Genomic DNA, 6,297 nt, shown 5'->3' on the forward strand with positions numbered 1-6,297 from the left:
CGAAGTCCAGACTCACTAATGCATCCTAACAACTATCAGTTAGACTCACTAATGCAATACCTGGTTCGCTAAGACCTCCGCTCTGATACCAACTGTGATGACCCGTCCTAATCCATCTGGACAAAGTCCATATCGATTACAAATGACTCACAATAGTTGATTACATCGCGAGGTACTTGACCTCTATATGATACATTTTACAAACATTGCATTCGTTTTTAAAAGACAAACTTGCTTTACATCGAAAGTTGACGACATGCATGCCATTTCATAATATATCCAACTATAATTGACTTAATAATAATCTTGATAAACTCGACGACTTGAATGCAACGTCTTTTGAAATATGTCATGAATGACTCCAATTAACATCTCTAATACGAGCAAATGCACAGCGGAAGATTTCTTTAATACCTGAGAATAAACATGCTTTAAAGTGTCAACCAAAAGGTTGGTGAGTTCATTAGTTTAACATAAATAATCATTTCATAATTTTAATAGACCACAAGATTTCATACTTCCATTTCTCATAATCATACGTCCCATGCATAGAGACAAAAATATCATTCATATGGATTGAACACCTGGTAACCGACATTCACAATATGCATAAAAGAATATCCCCATCATTCCGGGATCCTCCTTCGGACATGATAAAAATTTCGAAGTACTAAAGCATCCGGTACTTTGGATGGGGCTTGTTGGGCCCGATAGATCTATCTTTAGAGTTCGCGTCAATTAGGGTGTATGTTCCCTAATTCTTAGATTACCAGACTAAAAGGGGCATATTCGGCTTCGATCATTCAACCATATAATGTAGTTTCGATTACTTGTGTCTATTTTGTAAACCATTTATAAAAATTGCGCATGTGTTCTCAGCCCAAAAATATAAAGGGTAAAAAGGTAAATGAAACTCACCTAATGTATTTTGTAGTAAAAATACATATGACGACATTGAACAATTGAACAATGCAGGGTTGGCCTCGGATTCACGAACCTATATCATTTGTGTATATATGTATTAATACTCATGATCATAATCGAATAGGTTTATATATATAACCTATTAATGATATTATTTTTATATTAATAATACATTTATATTTCATATATTCCTTTTATATAATAGAATATTTTGTTATGTTATAAGTGTTAAATATATTTATTTATGTATTTTATTTGTTTATATAAAAAAAATGGTCCTAATTATACTAAGTTAGTATTAGTAATGATATATATAATGATAATAATGTTAATAATATACTTATGTTAATAATAATAATTCTATTATTTATAAAATGGTATTAATATTAGTATTTATGAGAGTACTAATATATTGTATTATTTATAACAGGATTAATAATACTTAGTCATAATAACAATAACTACTAATAACAATAATATTAATAATTTTAATAATACTTATAGTAATAATAATGTTAATGGTATTAATGATACTACCATTAATAGTAATGATACTAAGAATGATAATTATACTAAAATAATAGTCTTAATAACATTGGTACTACTAATATTAATATTAACGGTGTTACTAATAATAATTCCAATAATAATAATAATAATACTGATAGTATTATTACTAATGATACTTAGTGATATTATTAATAATAATGATATTAATTTTCAAAAATAATAATACTAATAATGTTAATCATAAACATAATAATAGTAATATTAACTAATGATTATACTGATAATAATAAAATAACAATTTTAATTATATTGATGGTATTAATAATAGTTATCATAATACTAATCTATAATAATTATAATAACAAGAAATAATAATAACAATATAATTATACCTCAAAAGAATAGGATATATAAAAAAAACCACCACTGCCGAGGATCGAACCCAAGACCCTTCGCTAACCCGTAACACCCTCAAACCACTCTTCCATGTATGCTATCCGGTTTTAACTTACACTTCATTTTATGTAACCCGATAATTTATGTCTCTTCTTCTTTCGACAGACCCCAAATCCCCAACTAAACAAAACCATGTTTTTTTTTAAAAAAGTTTGAATTCGGTTTTCAATTATCACAAATACAATCATTAAGGTTTATAATAAATAAAAAAAAATGGCAGACAGTTTTAAAGAAGAAGAGAAAAAAAAGTGACACAATGAACTCAATCATTGATTTCGGGTTGTAGGCTGTTTTAGACAAAAATTATAAAACAAAATATGTTGCAAATCATCTCTATAAGGTTTCTGCATCATCAATTTATTCAGAAACAATCAAACAAACTAAAATTTCTCTATGAACACGATTGTTGACTTTTTGAAACCAAACTTTGACCTCAACAATTAGAACTCGTTTTAAGAAATTGAAAGTTGAGATTTGGCAGAAAGATCAAATAAAAGATTTCTCACAAAACTACATTAATAGTTTTTGAAATTTGGTTCGGATTAGAGCTATTGAAATTCTTGGTTTAATACAGAGTTATCGAGCTTATTATACTTTTTCTGATTAATTCAATCAGGTAAAAGCAGATAATTATATTTGTAATTGATTTTGATAATGAAAATTTCGAATAGTTTTTCCCAATTCATAGAAGGAGTCGATCATTATATATTAACGGAGTATGGGTGTCGACACCTACTTTCCAGACAAGAACAGATAATTAAATAAATAAAAAAAATAAAGTTGAAGAAAACTCCTAACTGATTTTGGCTCTTACTGTGAATAAAAAATTGTAAGATTCAATTTAAGAGACAAATTAAACAGAACGATAGCGATCTGAATCAGAAAGCGGATTCCCTTTATTTATATATAAATCCGTATATATCTTTATATATATAACTGAATTTTGTATTTATGTTTGTTTAGTTTATAGTTAATAATTATAATTATTAATACTAATTCTATTGTCATTAATAATAATACAAATAGTAATTATATTTATAAGATTTATAGATAATAAAATGACAATAATAATATGATAATAATATGTATAAAATTATAATAATAACAAGAATAATGATAATTCATAATAAATGTGATAGTTCTTAATGATAATATCTAATAATAATACTACTAGTTTTAATGATATTATCAATAATAATAATATTAATAATAATAATATTATAACAAAACAATCGTATCAAAGTACATATATATATATATATATATATATATATATAAATAATATTAATAATACTGATATTAATAATATTTATGAGAGTAATAATGTTAATATAACAATTATGTTTTAACTTGTAATTACATTTAATATATTAACATTACAGTTTATTAATTATATCATATTTACTAATTATATATATTATAAAAATAACTTATATTGTATACTTATTATATATCTTACATTATCTATAATGCTACTTATGTATAACATGTATATATATATATAATTAAATTCAATAATATCCTATTTTACATATTTAACTTTAAATGTTATATTATATTTTATTATTTCCAATTATATATATATATATATATATATATATATATATATATATATATATATATATATATATACATACATTTATATTTACATATTTATTTATACCCCATTGTTCATGAATCGTCGGGAATGGTCAAAGGTTAAATGCATTCCTACAAATTGTCTCAAAATTTTGAGACTCAACTTTACTGACTTTGCTTATAGTGTCGGAATCATAAGATTAAGTTTAAATTTGATCGGAAATTCCCGGGTCGTCACAGTTTGCGGGTATTCGAGAGGTCTTGGGTTCGAGCCTGGTCTATGACATTTTTTTTAGAAAGCTTGTTCTTCAAAGGTTGTATTCTATTTCTATTTTTATTATTATTATTATTATTATTATTTGTATTATTATTATTATTATTATTATTATTATTATTATTATTATTATTATTATTATTATTATACTATAATTAATATTTTTATCAGTATTATTATTATTAATATTATCATTATAATCGAATACAACCTTTTATTACTATTATTGATATAAAAATATACTTATAGTAATATTACATATAAGTATGTACTAATCATATTAACATTTTTAACAAATTAGGTATTTTTAATATAATATTAACCAAATATATATTATTATAACTATATAAATATTAGCCATTATAAATATATATACACAAATTATATATATAATATAATAAATTGTTTAATTATGATTATAGGTATTAATATATATATATATATATATATATATATATATATATATATATATATATATATATATATATATATATATATATATATATATATATATATATATATAATGATATAGGTTCGTGAATCCGAGGCCAACCCTACACTTGTTCAATGTCGTCATATGTATTTTTACTACAAAATACAGAATGTGAGTTTCATTTGCTCCCTTTTTAAATGCTTTTGCAATATATATTTTTGGGACTAAGAATACATGCGCTGTTTTTATAAATGGTTTACGAAATAGACACAAGTACTTAAAATTACATTCTATGGTTGGATTATTAACCGAATATCGCCCTTCAAGTCTGGTAACCTAAGAATTTAGGGAAATGGCCCCTAGTTGACGCGAATCCTAAAGATAGATCTATGGACCTTGACAAGTCCCATTCGGGGTACGAATGCTTTAGTACTTCGAGATTATTATTATACAGACAAGATGTCTGTGGGGATATTCTATGCATTAAAGTTAACGTCGATTACCAGGTGTTCAATCCATATGAATGATTATTTTTGTCTCTATGCATGGGACGTATATTTATGAGAAATGAAAATCTTATGGTCTATTAAAATGATGGAAATGATTATTTATGTTAAACTAATGAACTCACCAACCTTTTGGTTGACACTTTAAAGCATGTTTATTCTCAGGTATGAAAGAAATCTTCCGCTGTGCATTTGCTCATTTTAAAGATATTACTTGGAGTCATTCATGGCATATTTCAAAAGACGTTGCATTCGAGTCGTTGAGTTCATCAAGATTATTATTAAGTAAATTATAGTTAGATATATTATGAAATGGTATGTATGCCGTCAACTTTCGATGTAATGAAAGTTTGTCTTTTCAAAAACGAATACAATGTTTGTAAAATGTATCATATAAAGGTCAAGTACCTCGCGATGTAATCAACTGTTGTGAATCGTTTATAATCGATATGGACTTCGTCCGGATGGATTAGGACGGGTCTCTACAGGTATCGAGTGGGATGCTAAGGAAAGATACAAGGGCAAGATATAAAGAAACGTATAATAAGGAAGCACTAAAAACTAAGGTAGGAATATGAACAAGTAAAGGCACTTAAAACTAAGTCAAGAATATAGACAAATAAGAAAGGCACCTAAGCTAAGCCAGGAAAGGTTATAGTCCTAAAGATTGCTAAGGCACCTAACTAACACATAAGGCACACATAATATGCAATCCTGGTTCTCTATAACAAACCTGGCTCTGATACCACTCTGTCATACCCCCAAATAGGACCGGGGAAATATGACTTCACAATATCACAACACAAGTATGTATAAACGAGAACGAATTTACATGAGACGTTTTAACAAAATTTGATTTGCAGCGGAAATAAAATAATGTTTTACATCATGAAATTCATATGTAGATAACAAATGATAAGTCTAATATGTGGACTCTAATGCAACAGCTAACTAAGCATCATAGGGTAGCTCACAAGCTAATCTTCACCTGAGACAAACATGCTTAAAGTGTCAACACAAAGGTTGAGTGAACATCATAGGTTTAACAATCATAATAAGTTTTAGACCACAAGATTTAGTTCAAAATATTAGAATATTCAATATGCCATGAGTTATAATATCGAACTAAACATTAACCCCTGACACTGTACGGGTGTCGGCAATCATTATTATGTACCCCCTTGACAATCAAGCCAATGGGTAGAGACGTCACTCTCAATAGGCCTACTCACAATAATTAAGCTTGCAAAATTCCAATTCCAGCAATTAACGATATTATGGCTGGGATTTGCATGTAACAATAAATACATGTTTAACAAAAGTCTCACAAAATTGCATATCAAATAGTTTAGGTACTTGTGTCTAAATTGTAAATCATTTAAAAGCAAGCATGTGTCTCATCCAAAAGTTTCTAAAACAGTTAAGAAATAGTAGAAAGAGGGGCTATGAAGTTCACCTTAGTAGCAAGTAAGATATTCCACGCAAGAAGTATGAACGGAGTATGAAATCGGAGATCTCAACCTAGAGATATAACGTTTAATTAGTTAATGTCTAACAGACATAAAGTTTATTTATTAATATAGCAACAATATATTAACAGTGACGGTTTTCGAGAA

This window comes from Rutidosis leptorrhynchoides, chromosome 4, assembly GCF_046630445.1.
Source record: "Rutidosis leptorrhynchoides isolate AG116_Rl617_1_P2 chromosome 4, CSIRO_AGI_Rlap_v1, whole genome shotgun sequence".
NCBI classification, from domain to species: Eukaryota; Viridiplantae; Streptophyta; class Magnoliopsida; order Asterales; family Asteraceae; genus Rutidosis; species Rutidosis leptorrhynchoides.